This window comes from Pelmatolapia mariae, linkage group LG3_W, assembly GCF_036321145.2.
Source record: "Pelmatolapia mariae isolate MD_Pm_ZW linkage group LG3_W, Pm_UMD_F_2, whole genome shotgun sequence".
Lineage (NCBI taxonomy): Eukaryota > Metazoa > Chordata > Actinopteri > Cichliformes > Cichlidae > Pelmatolapia > Pelmatolapia mariae.
The window spans coordinates 94453261-94464188 of record NC_086229.1 but is presented as its reverse complement, the minus strand read 5'-3'; positions in this window follow the sequence as shown (position 1 = coordinate 94464188).

Genomic DNA, 10928 nt, shown 5'->3' with positions numbered 1-10928 from the left:
AAATTTGATAACAGCAACATTTATCAAAAAAGAGGAGATATGGCAGTGCTTGCTAATGTGCAGCGTTTCCTATTCGTTCAACAGTCTGCAAATATTTCAGAACTGAGGTTTCTTTGAGAGGAATGTTGTCCTATTCTTGTTTTAATATATGATTTTAGTGACTCCATCAGATTGTCTGGAGTTCATGTTTTCCAAAAAGAATAAAAAATGTTTGATTTGCCTGAATACAGAATGGTTTTCTACTTTCAGTCGTTTTTTCCATGAGCTTTGGTGCAGAGGGGATGGTGGTGTTTCAGGGTCATGTTTTTATTTTGATATTTTTTTCTTTATAGTTTGTAGAAAATAATTTTTTTGTTTAAACCGAATCTTGACTACAGTCACCTCAAGGTGCTTTACATTGTAAGGAAAAGACCCTACAATAATCCAGAGCAGAGGAGTTGCAGGAGTGTCATACCTGAGGAAGCTGTATGTGACAGTGGATGGAATTACTGTGACCCTGATGAAGAGCAGTACGACACTGGTCAGTATATGAATGAATTACTATCTGTTATATTTCCCATCTTTAGATAAAATGTGTGCCAACAGACATCCCACACACTAGTTGTATCATCACCATGGATGTCTAATGTCTACACATAACTGACATTTTAGCAAAGAACTCAAATTATATCTTTAGTTACTTTGTTGCTAACAGCATGTAAAAAAAACCAACAGATTTTTTCCCATTTTGTCAGTTGAACCTATACAAATGCCAAAGATAACACAGTGTGATAGGCATAAAGCAGTATCTTTCTTGCTTGTTAAAACTATACAAAGTCAGTTTTTGCCTGATATACTGCACACTCCACACTCTTTGTACTTTTATACTCCCTGACCTGTCCACCAATTAGACGTTTACACAGTCTGTTTAACATCTTTATATTATCTTTTTCTTCATCACTGAATCAGGTGAACGGAGTACGGGTGGCTCTGCCCCACTCCCCCTCTCCTCTCATGTCTATTAGTCTTGCTGGTCAGTTCATCACACTTCAAACATCCTTTGGCCTGAGGGTGCGTTGGGATGGAAACCATTATGCCCAGATCTCAGTTCCCAGGTTAGTATAAATATTGGTTTGAACTATTTTGATATTGTAGAACTTCTTTTTATTTGCTTCACACATTCATACAATACACATGACCACTGTCTCCATTGCTCCATCATTCTTTTTTTGATGACCACTTTCCTCTGATGCAACCATAACCTAACGATCTGAAGAAACTCTGGTAGATAACGATCTAAACTGCTGAACGTCACCAGTTGTTTTATGTATGTTGTGTAAACTTAAAAAAAAACCTTATTATACATTGCAAATATTCTTAATATTGTCTTATCTTAATCCTACATATCCTGCCTTGACTTTGTCCTACCAGCTCCTACTATGACCAAATGTGTGGCCTTTGTGGTGACTATGATGGGAACCCAGACAATGACTTCACTAAACCAGATGGCACTGTGGCAGGAAATACTAATGACTTTGGGAACAGCTGGCAGACTGACGACGATGAAGATGACTCGTGAGTCCGAACATATCTATCTTTCTGTCTTTTGGATTTCTTCCTGTTATGTCTTTTGATACCTTACTGTCGGACTCTTCCTGACACACTGAAGAGGATGTAACTGTGTTTTGTATTTGTATTGACCAGATGTACCCCAGGAACAAAGCCTGATCCAGACTGTGACCCCAACTTGGAAGCTGAAGTTGTAAGACCAGAGAAATGTGGTAAAATTACAGACCCTACTGGACCCTTCCGGTAAGAATTCACAACCCCTCCACTTTTGGTTATCGACTTGGTTAAACTGATGGGATGCCTGGTAATCACCCAACTGAACTGTAAAATATGAAAAAATCTTTTCAATACTATTATTGTAATGCTGTAATGAAGCCTTCTGGCACTGGGATGCCAGGTTCGTTCTTTGTCCCTCATCTCCAACAAGTGGTTGGAGATGAGGGGAGGAAGACGGGACAAAATCTAAACTGTGGAAGAGAGCCAGAGATGACTAAGTAATGGGAAAGGAAGCTTACATTCAAACTCTGGACCTCAGTGACTGAACGGTGACTCAGTTATTTGTTATGCATCCTACAGGACATGTGTAAGCAAATATGCTGATCAATGCAATTATTTGAAAATAATTAAAATTATTAATTAGAAGAAATCTAAGTACACAGTGTGTTGGAGAATAGGCTAATGTTAAATTTGATGCCTGTGGGAAAGGCAACACCAACATCCAGTACAAAGATACTTGATGGGCGCTGGTTTAGCTCAGTGGGATGAGCAGGCAACCAGAAGCGCCACAGGCCTGAGTTTGGGTCCAACCAGTGACCCCTTGCTGCGTGTGTTCCCCGCTTTCCTGTCTCTCTCTACACTGTTTCCAAGCAGTAAAGACCAATCATTAAAATACATCTACTGTCTGGTTATTAGACAGCAGGTCAGTAATGGGCACGCTCTGAAGTAAAGACAGGGTGGAACTTATCACTCTGAAAAACTGCAGGCATCATTTTAGGAACACAGAAACACTACAAGAAGCACATACACATATAACTATTTATTTAATTAAACATTCACTTCAAATGACATGTTCAAGTATAACTTAAAAAAGCAACAAATAAGCAAGTCTTATCTTCATTTTTACTCTTCTTTGATTACAAGTGGTTACATAGAGAAAAAATAGTTTCATTGAAGTTCGTCATCAAAAAGCAGTGACTTTCACCTTTTTCTGGTTATCAATGTTTGTATATGGAACACCTACAACAGAAGACATGGGAGACATATTAGAGCTGAAAAATGAGTAAAACACACACACATTATATACATACGAGTATTTATACACCAAGCTTTAGTTGTCAGAGAGATGGCATCACATTTGACTCTTTGGTATACAGAGGAGTTCATGTTGCCCCTTCATCCCCCCCTGTGGTGGATTTTTGTATGACATGTATACCTATACAACTCTATACACTATATATCTGCACTGAACATATGTACTGTAACTTTCACGTAGAATATTAGGCACAAGGTATTTTGCCGTTACACACACACACACACACACACACACACACACACACACACACACACACACACACACACACACACAATAAACATTTTTCATGCAGCACATTCTCTCTTCAAAGATAGTAACATGGTAACAGAGATACTGAAACACACTATTAACCTACAATGGAGTGTTTATTATTATGTAAAGCATTTAACCCATATATTTGATGTAGTTAATCAAGTATTATTCACATGTATATCATAAGATTATCACAAAAAGTATGCTGTTTTTGGGCGCGTGGGAAAGTTACTCCGCAGCAGGGAGGTGGGTTCCTGTAAAAGGGGATCTGGGAAAGTCCTCTGGGCTTTTTCCTGCTGTCTGTCCGTTGGGGTTGGTCCCAACCTGCATGCGCTTACAGCGAACACCCTAGGGGAGCTTTGCCTTTCCTTCTGTTTCTCTCTGTTTAATAAAACAGCTGGCATAGACCTTTGCTCCTGTCCTGTGATTTTTGTGTTTTTGACTTTAATTGGAATTGAGAAGCAGAAACCCACCTACTTCTAATCTGAGGAATTACTCACACTTGCGACCACCACATCCCTCCTCTACTATTGTTGACAGTTTGACAGTAAGAGGAGTCTTTGCAGACCTAAGCTGTGCTGCCATGTTCTTTTATTAGGAGAGAAAAAGCTTCCGAACAAGCGACACTTATTCTTTTTCGAAGGACGCTGTCATGAATTTTTACACATAACATGCTAAGCGAGGCACACAGAGTCTGAGATTTTTATTTTTTGCGCTTTCTTTGTGCTTTTTACTGTCAGACCTTTGAGTGAATTTGTTGGGACATCCTGCCTGGTGGTGTAGTGTTAATATACACCTGAATGTTCCAGCCCAGCAAACTGGTCACTCTGATGGTCATGTGGATTTGATGAGCAGGAGCTTGACTGCTACACACCCTTTCAATTTGATGTTTATAGTGACATTATGGAAACAACAACAACTACTAACAGTAGTAAGTGTTACACTAACTAAATGTTTGTTGTGGTAGAGCAGCTTTATTTTTTTTTAAAAGCTCATTTAATCTTTTTCCTGATCCTTACTTGTTGATTCCATGCTGATATTTGTCTGAATGTTCTTCTTTTTCCTGAAAAGAGAAAAACGGAGCTTAGAGACTTTAATGTGTGCATGCATACAGTTTTTTATTTCAAGTTTTATAATGGTATTTGGAAAAAACAAAACATATTGGCCCTGATATATTTTTAAAACATGTATTTGTGTTTAAACTTCATACAGTGCACACAGACATACTTATTCAAGCACTTATTTTTGTTAAGATGATCTGTTAACACTCACATGGTTTTCTTTTTGCAAACAAGAACAATAGTAGTCACGGTGATGATAATGACAGCAACTGGGACCAGAACCGCAATCAGGATAATCCACTTAGTTTCTGAAAAACACACAAATGAGAAACAAAGTCTTTAACTGTTAACCACATGTCCTCCACTCTCAGTGAAAAAATTCATTTGACCAATCACAGTGAAGTCAGTATTTTATATGATAGCTCTTATCTCAACATTATATTGTCACTTTGAACATTTTTCTGGGTTATATCAACCACAGACATTACAATTCTACTTTAGTCCGGAACGCCGTGTCGGCTAATACCTCTGACATCAGTTAGTGCAAATAGATCTCGTGATGATAAACAGTCAAGTATGAGACATCTAGCTTAACGTTAGTTTTTCAGTGTTTGATACTAAAATGTTTCTATGTTTAGTCTTGCATCCACAAAGACACACAAAGACATCGCAGACACAAAGAGTAGTACAGAAACAGGAAAGTTCACAAGGAAATGTGACAGCTTTAAAGAATGACGTCATGTTTGAGTCGTACCAAGTCCTCCACCGGTGGGTGGTATCACTTCCCTCTCACAGTTTGTGCCTTCAAAGCCTTCTGCACACAGACAGGTGTACGTGTTGTTGCCTGAGTCCTGACATGTGCCTTCATTCAAACAGGGGTAACTGAGGCAGGGACTTGCTGCAAGAAGACAAGAATAGGTGTTGTTGACAGTTTAATTTAGTTCATTTCTCAGTTAATTTGTAAGATATTTTATTCACAACAGGAAACACATAATCACATAATTAAACTGAGAATCTATAAAGTTTTAGGAAAAAACAAGGTAATTATGAAAAAACATTAGTTTTTTAACAGCTGTCCATAAACAGCTGTGAACTGGGACCAGTTAGTGGAGTGAATGTTGTCCCATTCCTGTTTAATGTGGGATTAGAGATGCTCCATGGTCCTGGATTTTCTTTGTTGTATTTTTGCTTTTATGTTATCGGTCTGAACTGCACACAGACCAGTTCAGCACCCAGACTCTCCCACACAGCCCTGCTGTATGATTGTATAATTCAAAATACTCGGTGCTCAAACACTTGCATGAACACGTACCTTTGTAGCAGTCACGTTTGAAGTTGTAGATGGTGCACACGTAACCGTCCTGGCAGGTCTTCGGCTCACACACAGCACCGGTACTGCTACACTCACAAGACCGAGAGCAGTCCTCGGTCACAAACTTCTCTTTGAGCTGCAGGATGGAGAGACGTGAGCGCACATCGTCACATGGTCACATAGATAAACAGTCACTCGTGTAACTGAAGGCCACTTACAGGGTAGTATCTGTTTAGGAAGGTGCAGCCACACTGTGCATATGGCACACAAGTCCCCTCACTCATAACAAAGCCGGCGGCACACTGGCAGCCTTCCACACACGAAGTGACTTCACACTCCGAGGGTGCTGCCAGGTTGGCGCAGGAGGCGGGGCAAGATGACATGCAGGGGGAGTAAGTGCTGTTGGCGGGGCAAGAGAGGACTGGGAAAGAGAAACGTGATGTGTTACAGCAAACCGTTCGACAGAATGTAACTCTTTGTTTTACAAATGTGTCTTAGTTCAATGCCTCACGTTTACAGGAGATTTGATAATATCAAATATAAGAGTATCTATATAAGAAACTATAAAGAAGAATATAAGAAACTGTAAACTATATAAATGAATACAAACTGCATTACCACATATCTGTCTCAGTGAGGACAGCACGTTACAATCTGCGTTTTCTGACAGTTTGTTTTTATTTACTTCAAATTATGAATACAAACAAAAACACACAACAGGTGATGTGAGGAGACGGACTCTGAACTGTTTGTCTTCCCATATGATGTGAATTAAGTGCAGCATTTCTTACCACAGTCCAGCTGCTGCCTCCACAATCCTAATGTAACTCCAGCCAGTTGACAAGCTGCTGCATATGCTTCATAACTGGCACAGCGCATAGCGTCACTGCCTCCCTCAGCACACAGGTCAAACAGACAGTCTCTGAAAGGACAAACATGAGCACAAGCAAAGAGCTCACACATGCACGTTGGTTCATACAGCTGCTGTCATGTGTTATATTGAATATGTCTTGATGCACTCTCAATCATCCAGGTACGTAAATCCCAAAAGGCTGATTCTGTTCATCTAGACGTTGCATTTTCCAGATGAATTATATCGATTATGCTCAAGTTAACGTTGTACTGAAATGTTTCCAGAAGACAGCTTCATACATATCCCCACAGAAGTGCAGACTACTTACTCCTGGTAGATTTGGGGTGACACGGTGGCGTGGCAGGCAGCAAATGGCCCACTGGAATCAGACAGCGCCCCACACTTCATCCTGCTGTTGTAGTCGCTGATCTGTGACTGAGAGCAGTCTGGCACCTCGAACCCTGAGTCTGGATCAGTCTCTGCTTCTTGTCTGGAGACAGAGAAACTGTTGTGTAACAGCCGTGTGTAACATGAAGTTTAGTTTCCACAAAAACTGTAACATGAAACGACTCTATTCTGTCTGAACAATTTCTTTTATCAAGCACTTAACAGACAGACAGACTTGGGCCAAGCTCTGTTAATTATTGTCGGGCAGCAATAATTATCTTTTTTTATAAAATAAGGCAGTTTTCTTTAACAACAATATTCTCTGTTAAATAGTCACAGAAATCTGTAGAAGCAGTGAGCCTGGTTGTAATCGTACCTCAGTGCACGGATAGGACGGTCCAGGATCCTAAGTCTGTTGGCTGGTCGGTCATTGACCTTCCAACTATCTCCAAATTCATTAAGATCCCTGACTACTGTCCCATCTGGCTTCATGTATTCATTTCTGGTGATGCCATCATAGTTCCCACACAGTCCTCTAACAGAATTCTTATAGGTACCAGGAAGTATGATTTCTGATACACAAACAGAGAGACATAAGAGGAGCGTGAACAGATTTGTACAAAAGCCTAAGACGTTCTCAGACAGACGTGTCCTCTTCTTTTACCTCCTCGACTGCTGCCATCAAAGCGTACGGTGAGTCCAAAGTCAGTGGTGAGCTGGATCTGCCTGGAGTTCCTTGTGATGGTCAAACCATCAACTGGTGTGAGAGGAGGTGTTACATACTCCCCATTGACCTACAGGAGATCAGGTAGGATTGCGTTACATCATTTTTACCATTAGAAATTTATGAAAACCTGCTCTTTATGAACAAAGTGTCAGCTGACCAGGACAGTCTTCTTCTGCAGGAATTTAACATTGACACCGTAAACATCGATGTACATCTCCTCCAGGAACGACACCCTCTTGTTCACTCCACGTCTAACGTTCTTTCCTCTCACCACCAGGGGCATCAGGGAGCTCGACAGGTTGTGACCCAGAGCAAGTTCATAGGTGTCGATACCTTGGAAGTGATGCTTGAAGCCATCGAATGTTAGGTAGTGAGGATCCCCAGAGATGCTGCACTGATTGAACTCTAACGATGGTGGAAAATGGGAGGATTCATGGTCAAAAGCCACAGTCATTTTTGTCACTCTGCTTTTTTATTAAGGCTTGAAGTCTCTCAAACTCACCGGTGGGTCTGCAGTAGCGGTTTCCATTCTTGTCCAGGTCACACAGTGAATTAGAATTACAGCTGTGGTCCTCACATCTGACTTCACCACCAGGGTTACAGGTACACGACTCAGTGCATTTATCTGTTAGCCACAAATCTCCTACCTGTGGGCGCACACACACAGACATGCATGGGACTGGTTATATCTGGACTTACAATAAAGGGTTTTCAATATGCTAATATTAAGTCCTCATAGCCTCCGTGTGCTTTTGAGCTCAGGATTTTCTATTAGAGAACATCCCACTGAGTCCATCATCTAGCAACAGTACGGGCAGCACTGTACTCACATCATGGTACTCTCTGTTCGAGTCCAGACAGCCACACTGGTCCAGAGTAACACACTTGCTGTCACTGAGGACGTAACCAGCATTGCACTGGCAGCCCTCGAGACAAGTAGTTGGAGGAAGATGGCAGAAGACAGGGAAGAGGTCAGAGCACGTGGGAGGGCAGGGGGCTGTGCAGTCTGAGTAGTGGCTGTTAGGAGGACAGGGCAGGGCTGCAGAGAGGGACGAGAATGAGGTAAGACAAACAATAAACTCAAATCTTTATGTGAATCTTTGTTACTGTAACTCACGGCAAAAGCTGCTGTTTCTCCAGCTGATGGTGACACCGGCACTCTGACAGGCCTGAGCATATGCCTCCACGTTGTCACAGAGCCTAGTCTGCATGCCGTCATACTCGCACATGTCATAGACGCAGTTACCCAGGAAAGCCTCAGGGGGCACTAGAGCGTGGCACGGCTTGAAGTTATTGGAGAGGATGATCCCACCACACTGAGCCTTATACAGCGTCCCTTCTGCTTCGCTACAGTTTGGGTGGATGTCTGGACGGGTGTCTGGCTGACAACTGAACAGAAGAACGTTTGGATCAGGGTGTAATTTCCCCAACATGGACAGCATACATTTGATTCATTAGAGTAACAACTATCTGGAACCAGGGGTGTTTTGTGAATCTGTAGACCACTACTATCTGATCTTTAAGTCTGATGTCATTAGCCATGCCCGGGTCCAAACTCCGCTGCAGGTCCATGAGTCACATGATCACTGCGGCATCACTGAGAGTTAAAAACTGCCTAAATTCTTTCATCTCTAATAAAATGATCAGCGTTGCTGCTTTATCAGGTGGAACAATTAAGTTTAACGTCCAGGCATCCATGTAAACCGAATTTATGAAATTTAATGGAGTTAGAAGTTAGCAGGAAGTTAGCTCGCTAGTTTCCATCTATATGTAATATAGCATGTTCTGACTGAGGGATTTCCAAAACAAATTAAAATGTACAGCTCTGCTACCATTTCCAACATAAATGAAGACAGAAAACTAAACATTAGTGACATTTGTAGGCTAGCTGGTATATAATCATGTGCTACATGTTTATATATCGCTTTTTCCACTCGATAAAAGTTAACGTGAGGGTTCCTGATGGTTAGGGACAAATGCAATCACATGGTAGGATGCTGTAAGTGGACCAAACTTCAGTCAGGAGAACAACTGAGATAATCCATCCATAATACCAGGTTAGTCATTAATATACTGATGCATGGGCTGGGCTGTAGTTACATGTAAGGTTTTAAAAACTGAGCTTTAAAATGAACAGTGGTAAAAAAACAAAAAACGAGAGAAGCCGACAGTGATCACTGACTGTTTTTAGGGGCTTGTTCAGATTAAATAGAACAAGATACAAAGCATTAAAACATGTTAAAAACACAACAGCCTTATTAAACGCAGAGTAGTCATCACTTAAAGACCGGATAGAGTTACAACTCAGTCTATCCACATAACAACACTAAAAGTTGTTCATTGGTTGTTACCCACTGACCCAGGATCACTGTCTCCATTTGATTTCCAGCTGTTTCCCAGTTCAATGTCATCCTTGGCTGGTTCCTTGTTGGGCATTAGGTTGTCATCAGAGGGGTTCTGGTTGTAGTTTCCACACATGCCACACACCTGGAGAAGAGACCAGTGGAACAAGGTTATAGCAATGTTTCATGTGCTGAAGAACCTCCACAAGGTTACATTCTGTAATATACAGCAGAGCAGCTACTACAAGCAGCCATAACTAGCATACACAATTTGTAACTTTTAATTTCTTCATGTGACTTGACATTGAAAGAGTTGTGATGCAGACACTAGAAAACATGGTCTTAATTTCTGATACCTTATCAAAATATTCTCCTGGAACAGTGATCTCAACGTGATGGACTCCGTCAAATTTCACCTGCAGACCAAAGTTTGTGTCCAGCAGACTATAGGCTCCACTGGTTATCACTTTAGCTCCAGCCAAGTCAACGGAAACTGGGGCCTTCACCCGCTGTCCGTTCACCTGAGCACAGAAAAGAGAAATCATGTCAGCTGCTGATTGTTTCAGGATGGCGTGGTTCCTCTATAATTGAATGTCTGTAAAATCATAAACTATGTCACATACCAGAACTCTGCGGCTCTTTTGCAGTTCAATAACAGTGCCAGGGTACAGGGTGACTTTCACAGAGCGAACATATGACGCCTCTGGTTGACCACGTTCCTCATTCTTAGCCACTATGTTGAAGGGAGTGACTTGGGTGGCGTTGCACACCTTTAAAATAGTGTATATTTCGTTTTCAAAGACAAAACAGCACCACAGGAATATCTGTTGTGTACAAAGTAAGTTAAACTTTTCCCATACCTCCACCAGAGTATATGTGCAAGTTCCCATAAACGTATGCATCACACCATCAAAAGTGTAGTAGTGCGGATCTCCAGCTACATGACACACTCCTTTACCTGAGGTCGGATATGAGACTCGGTAAAAGGGCAAAAACATACACTGATACAGCTTTAGTTGAAGTGAACATGTAATTATCCAGCCCTTCGTTCAGTTTACCTGTCGAATGACAGCCTAGTACTCCTTCCACCACTTTGCACTCCTGTGCAGGGCTGCACTGCCAAGACTCACAGCT